Below are 21,615 nucleotides of genomic sequence, written 5' to 3' on the forward strand. Positions count from 1 at the left end.
AAATCACTTTGCAGCATTAATGATGTTTTGGGACTCCTAGAGGGTTATGTGGAGAAACTAGATTAACTGGTGTGAATGAATTTTGATGCAGAATCTGGAAAATGAGCCAGCTTTTGTGTTTATAACCTCAACAGTCTTGGTAACTTAAAGGAGGGAGGGAGGAATTGGGCAAGCTCTATTCTACTTTGTTCTAATTGCAGTTTTACCAGCGTATTGATTAAAAAGGTGTTTACAGTAATAAAAACAAAGGCATGGAAATTCAGAAATTTAAGCTGTTTCACTTGTATTGGTTTGGCTAGTCCTCAAAAAAGCTCCTGGTGCCATGACTTGCAAAAGGATTTGACCATTTGAGGGGACTTAGGAGTTACAGACTCGCCACTAAAATCTAAGGAAGTTAAGCAAACACCCCCCAAAAAATAGTGTCTATTACCAGAACCTATTATTTTGTAATTTTTTTTTTTTTAGTTATTTCAATTTTTAAGCTACCATTTTAGAATTTAGAAGCAGACTTTTGATGTTTTATGTTTCTTCCATGGACTTTTATGAGATGCCTTCCTCATAGAATGCCATGTTTTGCTATGTTTTATATTTGTTGCTGATGTCCCCCAAGCGATACAGATCATAGCAGTATGCTGATTAATAGTGCTTGAAAAATGTATGTATCATAGACTGTTAATACTCTATTAATAGTTCGTATTGCTATTAATAGTAGTGTTTACTTGCAATTTTAGTGATGTTTAGTACCAATACTTGGAATAGGTTCTTCATCAAAGAACAGGAATACAACTTTAGATCCTTTATTAATCTTTTTCTTTATCTTTGCTTTTTGTTTGGTTAAAGCACATGAGCAGGACTCTGAAGACCTGTGTTCAGTGCTCAGGTTTGCAATGTTATATGACCTTGGTTAAAAGAGAAGCCAAGTGACTTGGCCCCTTTATAACATGACAGATTAAAGACACTCAGTGTTGTATTTGCATACTTCAAAAGTATTGAATTGGAAGTGCTAGAGGATGTACAAGTAATATCCACTTCAGTGTTTTTATTCTGCTGGAGCTTTTTGTTGAATTTTATTCTTTTCTGATACAATCTGCTCACTTGTAGCCCATTGTGGCCTCTCTGCTTTTCAGAGAAGACCTAGTTTGGACTTGTACTGTTTTTAATATAACTTCCCTAAACAGGTTGTGTTCATTAAAGTGAGAGCTGGGATAAAAGGTTGTGAAGTAGCTCCTTTGCAATTACTTAGGGTTCATATTTTACAAAAATGGTACAAAGGTTTTCTCTGTTTTGCTCTAACATGAAAAGTCCATGCTCTTTAATTTTGTCCATCTAAACTGACAGTTTGTTGGAATTTCCTGCCCACCTGGGGCTTCTGCAGTCCCTTTCACAGGTGCAGTCCCTTCAGCCCTTTCCCCCGCCAGGAGGACTCAGTGCTGCAAAGAGTAAACAGTGACTAAAGACTGATAGATTAGAGGTGATACAGTCTGATGCCTAAGGTCGCATGGCTTGCTCAGCTTGCTTGTACTACATCATAGCTATTTTGCTGACCGTATTGTTTTATTTATTTTGTCTCTAGATGGTAAAACTTGTAAGATAGGTTATGCAGACAGCTTTGTGCAGTTGCCTTGGATGGCGTTGTTTCTACTCTCAGTTCTCTTGAAATTCTCTTTTCTTTTGTCCAGTTGTCTTTGTGAAAGCTACAAGATACTCTGGCTTCTTTTGAAGGTAAACTTGTCAAGCTTTTTCTTCTTAAATCACTCTTCCAACAGATGAGCCTGGAGGAGTCCTTAAGCTGGCCGAGTGTAGAGTTTTGCATTAAAAACAATGAAATGTTTCCCATATTGAGAGAGCTTTGATCTTTCTTGAGACTCGAAGTTTGCCTGGAGTTGTACTTCTGTGTACAACTTCTGTTGTACTTGACAGTTTTGTTTTTTGCTTTATCATACAAGGAACACGGTTTATTCCAGATCTGCAGAAGATGCAGGTTCAATGGAACTTGTGTTACAGAATCATTTAGTGTTTGAATCCAAAGTTAAATGAAGAAAGTGCAAATACATTCTTAACCTCCAGATTTAAATCATCAGGTTGCACTTTTTTTAACCTGGTTTAATGGCGGGTGTGGGGGAAGTCTGTCTTAGTTTGTTAGGCAGCCCTGTTGTTGAGGGTGTAAAATTTGAATTCAGTAGCTATGATTATATTCCTAAACATTTTTAATGGATAGCTGTAGAGAGGGGAAGTCTTTTTGCAGTTTTACTGTGTGTGGTATAGGTTTCATCTAGAAAATTTCAGTTGTATTTCTTACGACTAAAATACTGTTCCTGGAAGTAGGATGATGCTTTAGAGACCATATTGAGATTGCTTTTTAGCAAAGAAAATGATTTCTTTTTCTACTGTATTTGTTTTGTTAAGTGTTTTGGGGATGGTGGATGTAATAATATAGAATGAAGCATATGGCTTCTGAAAGTTTTTTTTGTTTCCTCTTTCTATTTGGTTTTAAATGTTAACTGAATCACGGCTGATTTATGGTAAACACTGGACCAGTATCTTGTATTACCACATTGTCCATGTTTCCTTGTATTTGAAGGCTATTGCTGATGTCTTTCTCTTTTCTTTCTGCATTTACGTTCTTCCTTGATTTTCAAACTTGCATGTTGTCTTAGATGCAGTTTCAGCAATGTGAATCTGAAAGGAATTCTGGTGCCAAACCCTGTTCTGCTGTCAGGCTGTACATAATATATTGTATTTGAGAAATTCTGGTTCATGCTTTTGATGGGTTGTACCCCAAGGGACAGATGTCTTCTGTTCCTGGGCTTTTATTTCAGCCGTCAGTCATGTGTTCTTCAGATCATTGACTTATGATCCATTTTGAGACTGACATAAGAGGGGCCTAAGTTACTGGTGTTAACTTTGGGTGACTAATTGTGACCAATACTGCAATTCCCGGTCTTGTGCTTCACTTTCTTTTATTAGCCACTGAATGAATTTCTGTGTGTTTTGGGCATGGGGGTAAGTGCCAAGGTGTAGCTATCTGAAATTCAGTTTAGAGAAAGATTGAAATAATGTTATGAGCTTGGTAAAGGCAAGTTTAATGAGTATGCAACAGTGGGGTTTCTTTCCATGTTCGAGAAGACCTTGTTGTTTCTGATAAGCATCCTCAACCTGTTGGGTTTCTTTGCTGCTTCTTGATGTCTGGATAGCAGCCATGCCCAGGAACCTTTCATTGTATCTCAGGAAAAGATGCTTATTATCTTTCTTGAATAACTCTATATTATGACTGCAAGTATAAAACTCCTTGCAACTTTATACCCGTACTCCAGTTTTCATTGTTTACCATTTTACCTGTTGATGTAGTAGTGTATGGTGCTGGATTTAAAGTCCCGGTGACTTTTATCCTGCCTGATTTAATTGAAGATAGACATTCATTTGATTTTCTTTATGTGACTAAGCAGAAATGCTAGAGCTTAGGAGTTGTCCCTAATGAAGCTTGTGGGGCATTTTTTGATAACAGCTTTTCTGTTATAGGATTTCCTTCCCTTTTTACTTCATTTAATCACAGACTGGCTGTGGTTGGCAGTCTCCCCCTGCTTAAGCAGGGCCACCTGCACCAGTTTGCCCAGGAAAGTGTCTGAACATCTTTTGAATATCTACAACGATGGAGACTCCTCTACCTCACTGCACAACCTGTGCCAGTGCATGGTCACCCTCACAGTATAAAAAACATTTCCTGATGTTCAGAGGGAACCTCTGTGTTTCATTCTGTTATGATTTGAGAAACCCATAACAATTTATTGTCATTTAAACAACCATTCTATCACCTGATGACCCCTCCCCATCCAGGAATGGGGAATCGGGGAAAACAAGGAAACACAAGGGTTGAAATATAAATAGATTTAATAGGATAAGACTAAATAATTAACCTTAATAATACTAAAGAACCAGTATTGATCCTGATACCAATATAAAATATACAGGGATTATACTCAGCCAATTCTATCAGCAGGAAGCTGCGTACTCCCCACAGTGGACAGCAAGTGTTGGACAGTGCAAGAGCCGCAGCTTCGGGAGGAAGGGAAGGGCTCAGGAGTCCGGCACTGGGGCCAGAAGTTCTCTGGATCACTGCCGTCAAGGGAGAGAGCAAGTACGCAGTAAACTTTCTAATTTATATTGAATGTGGTGTTCATGGTATGAAATAGTCCTGCTGGCCAGCTTGGGTCAAGTGCCCAGGGCTCACTCCTCTACACCTGGCAAGGCTTGAAAACACTGAGACCTTGAATCCCACATAGCCTAGCTGGCTATAAAGTAAATATTTTCACGAATTCAGACACTAGAGTCTTCTAAAAGTGCAGTTTTCCTAAGCATTAGAAGATAAATTAGTCCTGTGTTGCTCAAACCGGGACACAGTCTGTGCCCATTGCTTCTGGTCCTGTCACTGGGCACTGCTGAAAAGAGCCTGGCTCTCTCTGTGCACCTTCCATCCAGGTATTTATATACATTGACAAGATACCACCCACTCCTGAAAAAAAGCTTTCTTCTCTAGGTTAAACTACTTGACATAGTCAAATCTGTAGTCCTTCAGGCAAACTCAAGGCCGTATGTTCTTCCATGCCTTTCAGAAGGAGGTGGATTAAGGATTGAATTTAGTAGGATGGTAGTAGAACAGTGGTTCGTGACTCTTGATAGGTGGAGAGAGGGGTGGGTTTGGGATACATACTTTGAAATTGTAGTTAAGATGTATGTTTCAAATCGAAATAATTTCTGTGCTTGCAAATAAGGAGTAATTGGCTGTCTCAGCTCTAGCTGAACTCAAGAGTATAATGCAGCAGTTCCGTGAGGGAAGAAACAGGTTAAACATTTGATTATCTGATGGTGATAAAATTGCTCAAGTCCTGTGTATTATGTTCTGTCTAGGAATTATGTGGATTGTAAATGATGGTTTAACGTACCTGCAGCGTTCAGGAGAGGTTAGGCTGAGTTCCCATTGTACTTCTGCATGTTGAACAGTTCTTTTTATGAAGCTATATGCATCACAGTTTATTTTTAAAAGTACTTTTTAATGGGAGTGAAGGCAAAACTTTGCAGAATTACACAAGTCCTGGTAAATTAGAAGTGTATGGGATCAGCCTATTTTTCCTATTCTTGCTAAGGAGTCCTCTTCCCCCAAATCCCCAGGACCCCCACAACTGTAGACAAAGGTTAAAATAAAATTAGGTGGTTAAAATTACTTCATAGTTAGGGATATTGAATCTGAGAAGTGCTGGGACAGCTCTTTGAGTACAGTCCTCTGAAGTGAAACATCAGGGAGATGCAGTTTCTGCTAGGAGACCTACCTCAAATATTTATATGACTTATCTCCATTGCTGATTCTGTTGATTGCTAGGGAATGCTTTTGAGTACTTCAGTCATGGGAGAGAGGGAAGCAAGAATGTATAACTTTTTTATTTCTTCTCAATAAACAAATCCATTTAAATAACTGATCAATGGAAGACATCCTAAGCATTTCACTAATTATGAAATGACCAGCCTGTTATAAAATATGAAGAGCAAGAAACGGCAGAACCATCCCTTTTCAGTTGATTTTAATATCTAAGCAAAAACTGAGCACAAAACCATATTTAATGACGCATCTTAACTTACAGGCTAGAACAAGCAGGTTTTGACATTGAGTCAGACTGTGGTAATTAAAACCTTTTCCACCTAGCAAAAAACAAGTAGCCCTTTGGGATTGGAGCTGAATGTAGGAGAGAATAAATGAAAGAGTTTAGCAACTGGAGTCAGTATCGTTTTCCTCACCAGGACTTTGTTAAGAAGTGGTGGGTGGTCAGGAACAGGTTTTGTGATTGTAGGTCCTCTTTATTGACAGACCCTGATTGAAAAGCTGAAGTGCAACTCTTCCTCCCCTTCCAGTTGCTTTGCGCTATTGGCGAAAAGTTAGAATCAGTTGTTAGCGTGTTCTTGTGATGGCACGTTCTCTGTAACTCAACAGACAGGTCCTAATGCAGTGTGTAGCGGGACAGAATGAGTTGCCTGTGGAGGAGCAGGAGGAGGATGTGGCTTGGGGGTAGTTACAAGACAGGTTTGGGGTGGGGGAAAATGGAAGAAGAGCTTGGTATTCTTGATCTGATATGATGGGTTGCTACTTTTGATTTGTTTGTTCAAATTATCCAGAGTCTGGCTCATAGCACCAGAAATCAAGTAATTAATGCTGGGGAACCTTAGGTGTGTCTTTACAAACAAACAAACAAAATTCCTGCTTTGAACTGTACTGAAGTGAGTATTGAAATAGTGCTGGGAATGATGGGTCCTGGTGCAATACATGGGGAGGAGGAAGGGCTCTCTGTTCTCCACATCCCTTTTGGCTATTGGATCTGCTTGGTGAATTATTTGACACTGCAACTGCGTTTCAGTCTTTTGAACTGGTGTTGCTCTGTTAGCATGTAGCGACCGGGGCTTCAGTAAAGACAACTGGAAAGTTGCAAGATGGTTTTGTGTCTTATTTCTCCTGGTATTCATTTAAATGCATTTTTATTCTGCATTTATGGGTATGTGTAGTGTGGCATTGAGAAGTTGCCTTTTTTCCGGAAGTTTATATATGAACAGACATGCTGTGAAATACTGTGAAAGTTTTTTTAGGATAACTTCTTTGTTCTTTTTTAAGGGAGAAATGCTGAAGGAGAAGGGGATGAGCTGTCTCTTCGGGCAGTCCAGTGGTGGGGAAAGTTAACTCTGTTAAGAGATTCACTTAGTCCTTCTGTTGAATAATATTGTTGCTACCTCTTGCATTTCCTGAAAAATCTCAATTTCAGACCTCTCAGTTTCTCTGCCAGGTGAAGTGACCTCACATAAGCATAGCTCAAACAGTGTGCTACACTTTGCTTAAATGTATATCTAAATGCTACTTATTGCCGTTAAAGCCTAAAACCATTCAGCTGAAGACAACACATAAGAGACTGAAAATAGAGCTTTACACTAGGTTGGTTTATCCAAATGTATGTTTCAGTACTATGACTCTATACTACCATGATATTTATGGCTAGAGAGGTGTGGAGCTCTGCTTTCTTGAAATTTTAAAGACCAGCTTGGAAGAAGTGGTATGCTTAGCTCTTCCAGGACTTCTTGTGAGTTGACCTTCCAAGCAGTTCAGCTTCTGGGTTGTGCCAAAGCTTGTTGAAATACTCACCTACAGTATTTAGCCTCTACCACTCTTTCCAGAAGTTGTATATATTTTTTAAATGACCCAAATTTCTAATTAAAAGAAAAACAAAATTGGAAGCATGCCCCAAATTTACTTTTACTGTATAAATTTACTTTTACTGTATAAAATTAAGATTTTTATTAAGCCTTAGACCAATTAAAAAAAAAAAAAACAAAACACTTCCCCAAAAGCTCATCTTAAAAAAGATGCTGTGAATATTTTCCAATTCTATTTAAATCCAAAACATCACAGCTCCAAGAGTCTTAAGATTAACCCAAACATTGTCATGTTTTGGGAACTTAGGCTTTCAAGTCGTTCATAGTAATCGAGTATCTAACTAAAGCTCTGTAAGGGTTCAGCCAAAGAAATACTTGTTTACAGTGTGAGAATTTTAGATTGACATCAGTGTACTTCTGACTTTTAAACAACTTGCATTTCAGTCATGTTAAAATCTCTGCTGATAAGCAAGTTCCAGATAAACTTTTATTTATTTTTACTTATCTCTGAAGTAACATTACAGCCTTTTGTGGATTCACATTAGTGTGTAAAGTTGACTTTTTTTTTTTAAACTCACCAGGTTTAATCCTAGTTTTTCTTGAGTCTTTATGTTCCTTGGGCTTTTTTTATTCCTTTTTGTAATTTGATGGGAATTGTGATAATTGAGTTGAAGAAAGGTTTTTGTTGTCAAATGTACTTGCACATTAGAATATACACCGAAGTCTAACTGATCATCTTTGAGACAGAAGGCCTTACTCTTGGTGCTTTGTGTTCTGGAAATTTTCTGTGTTTTTCATTGTGTATCTCTTTGGGAATGAGATAATCTATGTAAACATGCTTTTTCCTTCCCTTTCTTCTTCCTCTGGTAAAAAATTCTGAAAAGAGGACAAAATGTTTTTCTTGGATGTATTTATAAGTCTTCAAGTGGACTTTCATGAATAAGTGGAAGTAAAAATTCTTCTCCTTAAAGTTGCTCTTCTCAGCAGTTGCATGTATAGGCAACAATGTTTAAATGCAGTGTATTAACAGCTACTTTATCCCATTCTGTCAGTGTCTTGCATTTGATCCTGCAAAGAAATTCCTGTGATGTAGTTGTGATCTCATAGTAACTTACGTGACAACATATCTCATGGCAAGGTTCTTTGGGGATATCAGAACTAAGGTCATGCCAACACCTTCCACTATAGAGTTTTAGAGCACATCGACAAGGTCGGTAAGTATTGTTTTTCAAATTTTAGATGTGGGAAAATGGAGGGACCAAAAGGACACTACCTACTTAGATGAGGCACATCTAATGCTGTAAGCCCCTGCAAAACTGCAAGTTTCAGTGTCCTGAAGGTGAGATGGTGAGCAGCCTTTTAGTAGTTTACTTTTTGCTCCTTACAGCTTTGGGTAAATGCTGCCCTCTTAACCGCAGATGTGTCTTGAATTTTTTGCTCTTATCAGAGGAGGCATGTAGAATGACAGGTTGCATTTTTCCTTTTACAATTTTTATTTTTGCTGTATTGTAGTGAATCAGGTTCTTCTCACTGGTTTTCAAAAAGCCATGTTTTGGACATTGTGCTCATTGAACTTGAAAAACAGTCTTCAGGTATTAAATTGAGAACGCATTTAAGGCATCATACTGTTCTGCAATTTAAATTTGCCTACCATTGGTCTCTCAATTTATTTACAGTGTTATCTTGGCTTTTACAGCAAGTGTGCTTGTGCTAGAATTTTTAAATAACATTCTATATATGACTGAAAATTATTGTGATTAAAAGTTGTTACTTAAGTTTGTAAATGCAGTTTTTTAAAACTTGCAGTATTTCATCTTGGTTATCCCTTGCTCATTCTTCGCTTGACTTCTGTCTACGTACAGCTTTTTGGGTTGGTTGGAGAAAATGATGTTTATAATGCATCTTCTGCTGAAACGGTTTTAAAGATTGTCATTGCCAAACCATTTCTTCGGTGAAGTTTTTATAGGTGCAATATGATCTTAAAAGCTGATACCTGTAATAATTTAATGCTGTTGTTACAGCTAAGCACAGCAGTTAGCGAAATGTGTATTCCAGGTGCAGTCTCAGAATGCACATGTGTAGTGAGGGTGAGGCACTGCAATTAATACAAATAAGCTAACTATTTCAGAAACTAAGAAATGAAGAGTACAAGTCCCTGTTCTTTCAAAAGTGAGTAACTTTGTCTTGCAGCAGAGTGGTTGGTCTTTTAGGTTGATAGTAAAATAGGTGACTAATATCTTCTTGGGATGTTTCAAAAAACAGATTTTCTACTTAGGCAGTGTATAAACCCAGCATACCCCTGTGGAATCAGGGACTGTTGGGTTAGTACAGCACAGTAATGAATAACCCAGCAGAATACAAAAATATATTTAAAAGGAAATGTAAGCTTTAAGAAAGTAAGTGAATAAATTTCTGCAAAGAGGAATTTCTTAATGGTCTATCAATAGGAAGGAAGTTTTGAAGAACAAGTTTATATGATTACTCAGATTTTGCAGACTTTAAAAAAGAAAAAGATTCTTTGCACTTTTCTTCAATTTTATTAGAAGCTAGTGCAGCTTGGAAAGAAATGGTGGAAGAGAGAGAGAACCTCCTACCAGAGACAGAAAACATGTGTCAGCCAAACAACATTTAGGTCAGTCCAGACTTGGAGGAAAAGGTAAAGGTGGGGAGGGTGGAACCAGTGACTGTGGGTTTTAGAAGAAGTCTGCGGGTGGTTCCCCCCAGCTAACATTGGAGGGCAAATAAATACTAAATTAAGTGCAATAAAACTTTGGGCAATTTGACATCACATGCGAGCAGCTTGTCTCTTGGATATCTTCTTTAAAAAGGTTAAGAAACTAACTAAGGAGTGAGAGATTAATTTCGTCTTGCCTTTTTAATATCAAACACACAAGAAGAGCCTGGATGATTTTATTCCTGCTGTTAGATTTGAATTCTGTGTGGAGGTGGCATGGTTTGGACTGGACTGTCCACTGAGTGAATGACAGATGCTCTCTTTAACCCCTCTCCCTTCAGAGAATGAGAGAAGAATGAGAGAAACACTTATGGATTGAAAGAGAAACTGAACTTATTTTTATTAATAATAAACAGAAAATATAATAATATCAAAAAAGAAAATAATGAAATATATACACTATATGCAAAACCAACATCAAGCTCCCAGGATGATGATCATGTCACCAGCAGGCACTGGGCAAGTCCTAGACTGAACTTGGCAATGGAGGGGAGCTGAATTCTGAAACTGGACTCAGGAATGCATGGATCGGGATGAGAGGCAGAGGAACAGACAGAGACCTTCCTGGATGCTGGCCATTGAAGAAAGAGGCTGACCCCTTTGATCCCTCAGCTTTTATAGTGAACATGATGCCAATGGGAATGGAATACTCTGTTGGTCAGTTTTGGGTCATCTGTCCTGTCTGCTTCTCCCCACAGATACGACCCCTCTGTGCTTTTCCACTTGTGACCCTTCAATGTGGCAAATAACAAAGTTTGCTACCCTTGGTTATTATAGCAGTAAGTACAAGCAGGAGCCTCTCTGCATACCATTCCTTGGTATTAACTATAAACCTCAGTTGTTGTCATTCTGGAAGCGGAGACTGTTTGAAGAATATGCTGTTAATTTCAGAGAGAAGAGGCTTAAGTGAAAAATGAAATTACTGAAAAGAAAACTGATTCTTTTTTACCTCAAACCAGGATGGCAGGGCTTTTTATTTACCTGCTCCTTTCTAGTGTGTTGTCAGCTTGACATTGTGAAGATTGTTAATTCTTCTCTTTGGATAGTTGGGAATTGTTTTAGTGCAGATCAGATAGATCTGACCTCATATAAACTTATAGAATGATGGAACAAGAGTAAGTGAATTTACATGTGAGACCAAGTTGAGAAGTTGTGATCATCAGGAAAATAATGCTGTAAATCAAGTGTGAAAGCTTGGGATAAAACCAAGTTTTCTCACTGAAGCAGGTCAAGATTAGAATTAGTATCAAAGGAAACTAATCACACCCACCTTGTTTAAAGCTAGAGAAAATGCTAACAGCAGTTGTGACTGTAGAAAGAGAAATCCAGAGGTGGCAGAGAAATTAAAGTGATCTCTTACGGCTTTCATTTCTTGGTGTTGTTTCTGTGGCTGCTTATCTCTGAGCACCTCAGGTTATGAGCATCCATCATATTTGAGAAGTTGTGGTGATCTGGTGAAGTTTCCACTGACTGGAAAAGGGGAAACGTAACCCCTATTTTTTAAAAAGGGTTAAAAATGAAGACCCAGGAAACTACAGGCCAGTCAGTCTCACCTCTGTGCCTGGCAAGATCATGGAGCAGATCCTCCTGGAAACTGCTAAGGCACATGGGAAATAACAAGGTAATTGGTGACAGCCAAGATGGCTTCACAAAGGGCAAATCATACCTGACAAATTAGGTGGCCTTCTGCAGTGGAGGTTTCAGCCTTGGTGTATCATGGAAGAGCAACTGACATCATCTACCTGGACTTGTGCAAAGCATTTTTGACACTGTCCTGCTGGACATCCTGGTCTCTAAATTGGAGAGACCTGGGTTTGATGGATGGACCACTCAGTGGATAAGGAATTGGCTGGATGATCGCACTCAAAGAGTTGTGGTCAACAGCTCAATGTTCAAGTGTCGGATCAGTGACGATTCGTGAACCTCGTGAAGTTCAACAAGGCCGAGCGCAAGGTTGTGCACATGGATTGAGGCAATCCTAAGCACAAATACAGGCTGGGTGGAGACTGGATGGAGAGCAGCCCTGAGGGGAAGGACTTGGATGTGTTGGTTTATGGGAAGCTGAACATGAGCCAGCAATGTGCACTCACAGCCCAGAAGGCAAACCACAACCTGGGCTGCATCAAAAGCAGTGTGGCCAGCAGGTGAAAGGAGGTCATTCTGCCCCTCTACTCCGCTCTCATGAGACTCCACCTGGAATGCTGCATCCATCTTTTGGAGCCCCCAAAATAAGAAGGACATGGGCCTGTTGGAGCAGGTCCAGAGGAGGGCCATGAAGATGATAGAGGGCTGGAGCACCTCTCCTATGAGGAAAGGCTCAGAGAGTTGGGGTAGTTCAGCCTGATGAAGAGAAGGCTCTGGGGAGACCTTATAGCAGGAGACCATATAGCAGCCTTCCAATACTTAAAGGGGGCCTATAGGAAAGATGGGGACTCTTTTGTCAGGGCATGTAACGATAGGACAAGGGGTAACAGTTTTAAACTGAAAGAGGGTAGATTTAGGTTAGATGTTAAGAAGAAATTTTTCACTGTAAGGATGCTAAAGCACTGGAACAGGTTGCCCAGAGAAGCTGTGGATGCCACATCCCTGAAGTGTTCAAGGCGCGGTTCAGTGGGACTTTGAGCAATGTTGTCTAGTGGGAGATGTCCCTGCCCATGGCAGGGGAGTTGGAACGACATGATCTTTAAGGTCCCTTGCAACCCAAACCATTCTATGAGTCTGCCTGACAATCCTTGAAAAAGAATTCAGCTTCTCACAGAGTTTCACTTTGGAAAGCTAAACTGAACAAAATGTTTGTGAGTTTTCATTGAGATTTTGTGCACAGTAAAAGCATAAGATTGTGAAGGAAAGAACCTTTAATAATTGCCTTAGGAGCTACTGTTTCTTTTCCTCCTTTTGGAACTTTATATTCAGTCATATGTGTCATTGCGAAAAAGTTAAATTTTTATATTGGTGTGTTCTCCTTTTGCCTAAGATGAACCTTGAAAAATACCATCGTGTGGGGGAAAATTATAGAAAGATGTTGTAGAATATCTTCCTTTATTTGAAAGAGGTTTTTTTCAGCAAGACTCTCAGTTTTCTTTGGTTTTCTGAATATGTGGGCATATCACAAGCGGTGATCAGTACTGGTCTTCCCTCAGTATCTAGTTCAAGGAGTAGGGCGCTGTACTGGTGTAGGAATGATACCTTAGCTCTTTGTTGTTGCTACCAAAACTCTGAAGCTAGAATCAAAAATCTGACATCGCAAGGTTTTTAGCACATTTAATAGATATAGCCTTACTGATTACTTGGTGCACTTGCTTTTGTATCACTTGTGGCTTGTAATTTAACCATTGCTGTGTAATTTAACCATTTTTATTGTGAGTTTTGTGTTGTTGTGAGTTTTGATCTGATGAGTGTTGCAAGTCTGAATTAATCCTCCTCCCAAAATTTTTTTTTTTGGTGGCACTTTCTTCTTTGTTTCTCATTGTCAATTTGAGTGTGAATTAACTAGGTGCCCTTTTTTTGATGTAGTTGAGTGTGTTTCCGCCAGTGTGAGAATGTAACAAATGTCTCTGCTCTTGCTCAGCTATTTTTAGTCCTGTTGCTTGTATCTGTTTCTATTCAAAGAATTCCTTTGGAAGCTGTTCCAGGAGAGTGCGGTTTGGCGACGCGGGAGGGAGCTGGAGGGGGCAGGGAGAGCACAAGCGCTGAGTGTGTTTGTGATCTGTCAGCTCGATGTCCAATGTTGAGTGCTGATTCCTGTGTGCCACCTTGTTTACAAGAACCCTGCTCAAAGCCAATTCCTCCTTTTGGGTGTTGTCCTGGCTGCGTGGCTCCCAGCTTGCGTTAGCTATTTATTTTTGTCATTTGGAGTACCTGGGTTTTAACTTGAATCTTCTTACTACATTTGTTTTGCTGTGTAAACAGCATTTAATTTTAGGGGTTTATATATGGGGTGTTGCATCAGAGCGAATAGCTGAAATACGTATTTCTACAGTTTAATAGCCAAAGCTGACAGTTTGCAGTACTAGTATTTTCCCCTGCTTCTGTTACAATTCAGCATCTTTTTTTTGTTCTGGTAACAGTTTACTCTGGATTAGTTTCCCTGATAATTTTTAAAAAAGTTGGTTTTGTCATTTAACAGCTTTTTTTTGCCTTTTTTTTTTGTTGCATGAATTTCTCATCTTGTGGGTACAGCTAGATGTTGATTGTAATGGTAGTCATTGTTAGGGGGCTGACCCACTGAAAGTTGTTTGTGTTTTTTTTTTTTTAACTGTTGTGTCTTGCAGTTCTTTTCTGACAAACTGCAAGCCTAAAGCATCCCTGATCTATGCTTGTAACTCATGTTGTATGTACTGACAGAGCGCAGGCTTAAACTTTTTCAAAGTGTCTTGCTGACACTATCACTAGAGGTGTGGGTAATAGTGGTTTTCAGAGAAGTCGATCACAGTAAATAGAGGAAGGTTATAAGTCCTGTGCAGCTTTAGTGGTGTATTTCAGGCTTATCTGAGATGCTTTGGCTACTGAAATATTTTTTTTTCACTTGTAGTATTGGTATCTTAACCAGAGTGCAACCTGAGATTATATGTCCTTCCATGTATTCTTTGAAGAGAACATCTTTAGTTTGTACTCTGCAATTGTTTTGTCACCTACATACACACACGCATATATATATATGTGTGTGTGTGTGTGCCCTGAGCTTACCTGGGCTTCTAGCTGACCCTGGAGTTTGTCTCAGATAGATTGGAAGGCTGTACAAATTGTTACAATCTGCAGAGGCTTTGCCTTGTGGTTTTTTTTGGTGGAGAGAAACATCTGAAGCACTTCCAAGTCACCCAGCCCTGTCTTAGACAAGTCTGTGGATTTCCTCCTTTCCCCCTCCAAGGGGCTTCTGTGAGTTCTAACGAGCTGGCAGAGGGAGCAAGCCCTCACAAGGTGGGGCTGTTGATAGGGAAAGGGTGGATGTTTAAGTGTATTATTCCTGTGAAAGTGAAATTCAAAGATGACCATCAAAAGCATAGAATATTTAGTTGTGTGTACGAAATCATTAAAGATTGTTTTTGGTGTCTAAATTGCTTTAGCGTCGTTTCCATCTCTAGTTTAATGCCTGAAACTGAATGTATACAGATATTTCTGTGGCTGGGGGAAAGGACTGTATTCTAAATTACCATAAACTGTGTTAGGGAGGCTGTCCTAATATTTGTTGATTATTACCTCTTGTTGTTTGTATAGAAGCACCTCTAAATTTTTATTAGTGTATTCTTCACTGCTAACTGAATGCTAACAGGTGTCCAACAGGCTGGATATTAAGGAGTGTTCCTTGGTAAAGGTAATAAAAGTCTCTGTTTTCCCACTGGTGGTCAAAATAACATATATGCCAGAAGATAGTGATATATTCAAGGTCACTCTGCTGGCAGAGTCCCTTCCTGGGAGTCTTTTAAAATGCCTACAAGGTATTTTTAATGTTTGTTGTTGCATGCAGGGGGCCTGACCAGGATTGAGTCTTGCTATACTGAATCCCAGGAAAACAAAATGTGAAACTTCATACTGATGTTATAATGGTGCATGGCTGCTGAAATGCAAGTTCCCCCTTTCCTCATGAACTTGATCCCTATCCTTCGTGTCAGATTCAGCAGTTGTATAGCCGACTAGTTTTCCACTGGATAAGCTTATTCAACTGACTCACTGTTTTGTTTTCGAGGGTTTAGTTTGCTCTTGGGCCAGCTCACGGAATTGACTCCCTGTGCAGCTGCATGATCATTAGTCTGATTGAAGGAAAGAAGCAGTATTATGTGGTTAAGGAATAGGGAAGCAGGAATGCCATTTCTGTTGACGGCTTGCAGTTGTATGGTATTAGATGTGAGATGAAACTTGAGTTTAATGGAGTAAAGTGTTTGGGTTCTACCTACAGTAGGGATTGAACTTCTAATAAGTATACAGCCAGGTCCCAAAGGGGAACTAAAACTCTTGTCACATTTTTTTGTCTCAGACTCTGCTCAGTTGTCTTCCACTTGTATGTGACTTCAGGAAGGCTGTGTTAGTTCTGACTGCAGAAGGTAATGATTTTGAACCCTGAAAAACCTGCTAGTTCAGTTTTTTCCTCAGCTACAATAAACCTTTCATTTTGTGAAGTACTAGTTAAAGCTTTTTACAAGCCTCCTCATTAATGCGGTGTATAATTCAACCTGACTATTTGTTGCAGGGGGTGACTAGGCTGTAGTTCTGCTAGCTGCTGCTTTGGTGGAAGTTTTAGATGCTGTGGTACCCTTTCACTGGATGCTATTCAGGAAACCTTAAGAGGGAAAACACTGAGGACTTTATGTTTTTCTTTGTTTATTGTTCCATTTTTTTATGTGGACAAACCCAGAGAAACAGGTATGAAGAGATTTGCAATACTGGTGGTTCTTCACCGCTAAATATAGCAGCGATGGAATAAATAGCGAGTATGCTGTGTGTTGACTTGGCTAGTATTTTCTTTTATCTCCTTATGCTAGAAAATAAGAGAGCAGAGGACTTGGAAATGGATGTGTTCCTTTCCTCCTGTAGCAAGAGGAAGAAGGGTGTGCATGGCTGTGCAAGCACCAGGAACCACCTCTGAACCACTGTGGTCTCCATATGCTTCCTAACCCCAGATACCAGGTTAGGACAGGATAGGATGCGGTGTGGGAAGTGATGGGAATACATTATCTCTCTTACTTTGGTAGCTTTTAGAGAGGGTTTGCATAAGAAAAGGCTTTTCTATGACAGAGGGCAAGAAATGCGTCCCTTTCATCAAAGGTGACATGAACATGTATTTAATTTTTCCTTTGGGTCTTAGAATAATCAGGACAGGCCAGAGCTTTAATTTAAATATTCCTCAGCAGAGAAACATATCTCAAAAGTGAACTTGCTGTTGCCCCATCCTTACAGGTTCCCTATGATTGCTGCTTCTCGAAAAGAATTCCTGTTTTCTATATATTATATTTCTACGTGGACCAGTGCAGCCTTTTTTTTTTTTTATCTAGTTCGTAGCAACAACTGTTGTCTGGTCTGTGTTACGTCTAGTAAGGTTCTCTAGTTCTGATAGTCCTAAGAGTCGTGCTTAGAAATAACATGCCGTTAGTCTGACTGGGTCTCTGTTACTTAAAGTTTCATTACAGGCAATGGTAAGTGCTGGTAACTAGTGCATCTTGCAGGTCCTTGCAAACATGGGGCTTATAATTAGTTAGGACAGGGAGCATGACTTTATTCTTTTTGCAGGTGGAAGTACAGATGGTTGCTATCTAAAACTCCATTCTTGGAAGAAGGCAGCAAAAGATGAGAATAGTTACTTTGTAGATATTGATGTCTGAAACATAAGGTCATGTCCTCTGAATCTTTTAGGACTTTCACTGTCTTTTGGTTGTCCAGAATCACTCAGAGCTGGGTGGGGTTTGCTAACTAGGTTTTTAGCAGTCTGAAGATTGCCTTGGTTGTGTGAAAGATAAGGCCCTAGGTGGAAGTTGGTTAGGCTTCTCTGATTCTCTGATTTTAGTGTGATTGTCTTGTTTTGGTTTTTTTTTTGTTTGTGTTTTTTTTTTTTAATACCAGTGGAAGTTGAATTTGGGGAAATTTAGATTCCTCGTTCAGAAACTTCTGTATGAATAAAGGCACTTGTTGCCTCTGGAGTTTGAATATTTATAAAGAAAAGATGAGGACAAGTCCACTGGGTATTGATTGGGTGTAGTTGGCAAATTTTGCTTAAAGCTAGGATAATCACCAGTATATACTAAAATGTAAAACACGTCTGATAGGCAGGGACACTGGGATAATAGCAAAGATATATATCGTGAGATTAGAAGGTTTTAAAAATAATTTTTATGATATTAACTTTCATGATTGAAACATGTTCTACTAGTGGAAAACACACACTGTTTGTTTCCCCTTCCACATCATACTTTTGAGAGGGGCTCTGGATTTGTGACCAGCCTTTGCTTAACCCCAGTCTTCTGAAGAGAAGCACTTCTTTCTCTTCCAAAACAATACTGTCTTTTTCTTTTTGTATGACCTATTTGTACATTTCATTGCCTTCCTTAGTATAACATCTGCTTAGGAATACTAATCCTTGAAATGAACTTTTTTTTTTCCCCTGGTAACAAGAAATTATTGATTTCTGTAGATCAAGGTATGGTCTTAGCTAATTATAGATTGACTTGGCAGAATAATAATTTCAACTAACAACTCAATGGGTTTTAAGAACAGCGGGTAAGAGTATTCACTTGTTTATTTGCTACACTTTGCTAGCACAACTGGAAGCATATATGTTAGTTTCTAGCTTTGCACTGGCACTCTGGCCACTCCCAGCATTTCTTGGTGAAACAAGAGAGCATACAGGTAGTACAGTTTTGCTCTTCTGTGGTGTTCTGCCAATGAGGCAGGTCTTCTTGTGGCCATCAATATTCTTCCTGTTTACCACAGAAGACTGTAAGAGGAGACATGAATCCTCCCAGGATCCATAAGCTCAGGTTCAGTATTGTTGGCTTGGGGCAGTACGGACACTGAGTAATCAGTGCTGCTCTGAGTAACATCTGACTCTTGCAAATTCTTTTCCCCTTTCAAGCAGTAATAAAGGTGGTGAGATTCTTTAGACAACAGCTCTTGAGGAAAGTGCATGACATCGGTGCTTTGCAGTCATAATTTTTTTCTTCTGCTCTTTTTCCTCATGCTCATGTCACGCGACTGCCGTAGCAGTAAAATCTAGACTCATTGTACATGTACAGCAGTCATGCCATCATGAGGCAGTGTCCTGTAGCCTTGTCCTCACCCTGTCATTGTGAGAAATCCTTGACTGAGTAGCTTTGTGATGGGAGTATAAAAAAGCAATCACACTCTTAAGGTGTTCACAGAGATTTCTGCACAGTGTTCTTTATCACAGCTCCTTGTCCAGAGAGTTAAGAAAATAACTTTCTTGAGACTGCCTCAGGAAAAGAATTGAAACTGCAAATGTTTTGTTCAGCTGAAGGAAGTGAATATTTAACTTCAGAAGGATTCTTGAGACTCAGGTGGTATTGCAGTGCATGGTCTGTCCCTGGAAGTTCAGCAATAGATTTACTGTGTCTTGCGGGGCGTGCCACTCTGTCAAGTTGTCCTGGTTTGAGGTAAAACAGAACCAATTTTCTGATTTGTAATTTTACTTTTTAGCTGGGCGTCTTCTAACTGACTAAAGTCTGAAATTAACAGCATATTGTTCAGAAACTGTTCACTCTGAGTGATAAAACCTGATTATACCAAGGAATGGTATGCACGGAGGCTCTTGCTTAGACTTATTGCTATAACAACCAAGGTCAGCTAACTTCTCTGTTTGCCCCATTAGAGGGTCGGAAGCAGAGAAGCATAGAGGGGTCCCACCCGCAGGGAGGAGCAGACAGGACAGGTGGCCCAAAACTGACCAACAGGCTATTCCATCCCATATGCATCACGCTCAGTATAAAAGCTCAGGGATCAAAGGGGCAAGGCTGCTCTGGCTCGCTCTTCCTTCAATGGCCGATGTCTGAGGAGGACCCTGTCTATTCATCTGCCTTTGATCCTGATCCGAGCATTCCTGACTCTAGTTCCGGAATTCAGCTCCTGTCCGTTGCTGACTCCAGTCTGGGACTTTCCCTGTGTCTGCTGGTGATGTGATTGTCATCCTGGGAGCTGGATACGGTTTTGTATATCTTGTATACTTTTTTCTTTAATTTTTATTATTCTATTATTATTTACTATTTTCTTATTTATTATTATTTTCATTAAAGAAGTTTAGTTCTTTTTCTAAACTCATAAATCTCCTTATATCTTCCTCTCCTCTCTGAGGAGAGAGGGGGAGAGGGCCATCTGTCGTTCTGATTGGCCAATCCAGCCAAAACCATGACAGATTTATTGGCGCCCAATGTGGGGCCCGACTGTGGCCCAACTGTGGCACTTTGTATTCTGTATATTTCTAGCTTTTCTAGCTGCTTTGAGTCTAAAAGGACTAGGTTTCTTGCCAAAGGGAAGTTGAACAAAGGATCAAAGAAAGCATTATGATAGCTTTAAAAACCTGCTTTTTGTGTTGATATGCATTCAGTTACTCTTTGATTCTTTGCCTTCCTCTTTTCCTTCTAAAATCCAGAGCAAAAACCCAACTAAATGTGTTGAAGAAAACTTAATGTCAGGAAGACATTGGGGGAGAGTGGGAATTGGTATCTTCAGGAAAGTTGGGTGTTGAGATGCCAATACCTGAACGTATTTGAAATGAACAATTTTCCGAAGTATTGATCAAGGGTTGGGGTTTTTTTGTTCTATTTTGTTTAGGTTTTTTGTTTGTTTGTTTTTAAAGTAGAAGCAAAGACAACCTTCCTCTGGAGGAACTGGATTACATCAGTGAAAAAAAGGTTTACAGCAGTCTTGTGCTTCTTTATTTTATTGTATGACTATTGTCTTTACATAACAGTTTTGGGAAGTCCAGTCTTTAATGCTTTCTCCTCCTTTTTTGCTAGTGCTATGGGAGTCTGATTCATTTAATGTGTATCGGTTTCTTCAAAATGCAGCTGTTTTGGTTGGTTACTGGAGTTGGAATGTGTCTGCAAGGTCAAGTATTAACTGCTGATTGAGGGACTTTTGCACCGAGCCAGACCCTAACATGAAAACTGAGACGTCTGCTCATCTGAATACTTTTTGATCTTTGTTAAACAGATTTTTAATTAAGAGTTGTATTCCAGTCTGAAATCATCTTTCCTCATTTGATCTGCAGTTAAAGGTTCATCAGTTTGTGATAGCCTACTCATTTCTATGACAACAGCCTGCCAAACAGACTTTAATATGAGGAATTGGAGAATAAGAAGCTGCTTTGTGAGCAAGGAAATGTTCTTCTTCAGTCCCATCTTATTAATTAATAATATCCCAATTAATGCTTGAAATTGTAGTCACTATGGTAATTTGAAGGCAGTGGCTAGCTGCCTCCCTTCTGCCTACTGCTTTATTACTCTAAAGAGCAGGTGTGGTAGGGTGTGAAGCCTCAGCCCGGCAGGGTGAACGCATTGCAGTGCCAGGGAGCTGTGGTGTTTCCCTGCTCCCACTGTCAGTGGTGGAGCACAGCCCTTCAGCTGCTCCTCCTTCACAGTGGGGCTGGGCTGGTTGCTGTGTCTGGACACTGCTTGTAGATAGTGGGAGCCAGCTAAGGGGGAATATTAAAGCTCTATTTTGAAAGCTCTCTTTATATCAAACTGCCATTTATGCTTTTAAGAAGACTGGATTGTGTCTGAAATGCATTATGACATGTCTGTGTTGGCTTGATGAGGAATGTCAAACTGAGGGTGTTTCCACACTTGTCTGAAGCAAATCCATACTGCTGCCAGGAAGAGGCTCTCACCTTTGCTGGTTTTTTGCTTCGGACCTGTTGCCAAATTATGCTGCTCGTGGGCTGCATGGTCAGCAAGGTGAGGATCTTCTTTAAAGGTCCTGATATACTGTTCAGGTTGTTTGGCTTGGTTCCTACCAGCAGTCTGATCTTGCTGTGTTGCTTCATCCCTCAGGAGTGTTTCAAATGCTTGTGTGCCTGCCTTTTTCCTTAAAAGTATCCTTTCATCCTGAAAAACACGCATGGCCTAAACAGCTGTGATACAGGTGCTGTAAAATACATGTTAAGAGAGGGAGAAAAGACAGAATCACTTGCCTGGCTTTCACAAGTGTAGGCTGTAGTTCAGCATGTGCTTTACAAACAAATGGCAAACTCTGTT

At 39.7% G+C, this 21,615-nt stretch overlaps 1 protein-coding gene across 4 annotated transcripts in view; it reads left to right on the forward strand.

Annotated features, from left to right (window-relative positions):
* UBAP2 (ubiquitin associated protein 2) overlaps positions 1-21,615 on the forward strand; it is a 159,174-nt gene that overhangs the window by 2,254 nt on the left and 135,305 nt on the right. The window contains exon 1 of one of the 4 annotated variants that reach the window (XM_054186420.1): positions 1,702-1,722. The exons of 1 other annotated variant lie outside the window; for it this stretch is intronic. The gene's annotated coding sequence lies outside the window, so the exon portion shown is untranslated. Of the gene's footprint in view, positions 1-1,701; positions 1,723-4,004; positions 4,136-8,112; positions 8,525-21,615 lie in introns of those variants that run through there. 2 more of the 4 variants (XM_054186419.1, XM_054186418.1) reach the window with 2 other exon arrangements.

Source organism: Rissa tridactyla, chromosome Z (genome assembly GCF_028500815.1).
Source record: "Rissa tridactyla isolate bRisTri1 chromosome Z, bRisTri1.patW.cur.20221130, whole genome shotgun sequence".
Lineage (NCBI taxonomy): Eukaryota > Metazoa > Chordata > Aves > Charadriiformes > Laridae > Rissa > Rissa tridactyla.